General features: G+C 39.5%; 1 protein-coding gene across 1 annotated transcript in view; it reads left to right on the top strand.

Moving 5' to 3' along the window:
- paxip1 (PAX interacting (with transcription-activation domain) protein 1) overlaps nt 1-2,055 on the top strand; it is a gene marked incomplete in the record, with an annotated part of 122,354 nt that overhangs the window by 82,912 nt on the left and 37,387 nt on the right.

Here is a 2,055-nt window from a genome sequence, read left to right as displayed (position 1 = left end):
TCTGAGAGACACTGACACTCTGAGAAGCTCTTTTTATACCCAATCATGTTGTCAATTGACCTAATTAGTGTTAATTGGTCTTCCAGCTGTTCGTTATATGCTTAATTTCCTTTTTCCAGCCACTTATTGCTACTTGTCCCAACTTTTTTGAGATTTGTTGACACTGTGAAATTTTTAATCAACAATTTTTCATTTAAAATGTTACATTTACTCAGATTAAACTTTTGATCTGTCATCTATGTTATATTATGAATAAAATATTGACATTTGCCATCTCCACATCATTGCATTCAGTTTTTATTCACAATTTGTTTAGTGTCCCAACTTTTTTGGAATCCGGTTTGTATAAAATAAAACAGAAATGACATTTTGTAATTAATAACATGCAGTGTTTCACCAAAAGGTGTCGCTGTCCATCTCCTGAAGAGGGAATGTCATTAAACAAAGGGTTCTTATGGTGTTATCTTCATGGGAACGAACTCTGGGAGGAACACTCCTTTTGATAAACGTGAAGTTATCAACGTAGCGAGTTCAGATGTTTAACAAAAAACATTCGAGGTCAGTTGAACCAAAACTCTCATTAAAGCAATCTGTCCGTTTCATGGGAAATGAGTTCATATTGGCAGTAAAGTTAACACAGTGACAGTTTTTTTTTAATTACATTTACATTAGTGTTAACTAAGAAGTTTGTGAGCCGAGTTGAATATTTGTAAAACAATGTCTGTTTGTTCCCAAGGGAATAGATGAATCTTACTTTTAACAGTTTCAAACACAAACACAGGAATGTTGTTTGTTTGAGATGAGGTAAACTGTTTCTGAGGTGGTGTTCCCCTACACTGAGTACAAGTACTTTGTTACTGTACATAAGTACATTTTTCATGTTTCTGCACTTTACTTAAGTAGAGTTAAACGTGGGTACTTTCGACTTTTACTCTTCTACATTTTCCATTAAGTATCTGTACTTTATTACACTACATTTCTGTAATGCGTTGCGTTACAAGTTACATTCCCACGGTCAAGTACACAAAGGCATGTGGGAACACAGGTGATGCTACGCATTCCTGATTTTTGTTGCGCATGTGTACCTCCGTACCAGTTTTGTGCACTCCTGGTAATTATGACAGAAAATGGAGGATTTACTTGCAGTTACCTTCATAAAGACGCATGGGAGGGAGTGGTGGCACAGAGCTTAGAAAAGGTGGGCCTGTGGTCGGAAGATCGCTGGTTCAACTCCCAGTACTGACATCATTAAATTGTGGGTGGGAAAGGTGAAGCACCCACACCTGCCTCCATCATCATTTGCCCCACTCTGGGCCCTTGAGCAAGGCCCTTTACCCCCACCGTCTGCTCCCCTGGGTGTCCTAGATATCAGCTCTCTGCTCCACACAGAGGCTGTGGTAGCTCAGTGGTCTGTGGTTGTGTCAGGAAGGACATCTGGTGTTAAAATAACTTCTTTGTCTTCGTACAACTTAGTTTGCTGTGGCGACCCCTCAAGCTGAAAGAAGAAGAAAAAAAACAACCCGCGTACAGACAAACATGTGGTACTTCCTGTTTATCACTGTTGTGTTCAGCTGCTCATGAGGTCGGCCGCAGGGCTTTACCATCTTTTACATTTTTCCAGACTCAGTTTAGGTTTTGGAAATGGAATAAACTGTATTTCACCCTCTAAAGCAGGGCTCCTCAACTAAACTGCTCAGGGGGCCACACTTACTGAACGTCAGCAGCTCAGGGGCCCGACATCCAGCTGTTAGTCATTATGTAAATAAAGAGTCAGAGAGATTTATTTATCACTCCACCACATGTGCTGCATGTGGTGGAGTGATAATATGTACACAGGGTCCCAGTTACATCCAACGATAAAATGTAAAAGAAAAACAGTAATAACATCTAAGATATGAACTAAGAAAAACATCAACTAAATATAAATTAAGCACTAATAACATAAAAACATTATGTTGAACAGCAGCACGAACACAAGTCTGTGTGAGCAGATGAGCATGCGTGAACACAGCAACATGAAACAGATCAGCAGCAACATGAAACAGATCAGCAGCA

Source organism: Nematolebias whitei, chromosome 9 (genome assembly GCF_014905685.2).
Source record: "Nematolebias whitei isolate Nwh7 chromosome 9, NemWhi1, whole genome shotgun sequence".
Taxonomy (NCBI): Eukaryota; Metazoa; Chordata; class Actinopteri; order Cyprinodontiformes; family Rivulidae; genus Nematolebias; species Nematolebias whitei.
This window is presented reverse-complemented; position numbering and strand designations above follow the sequence as displayed.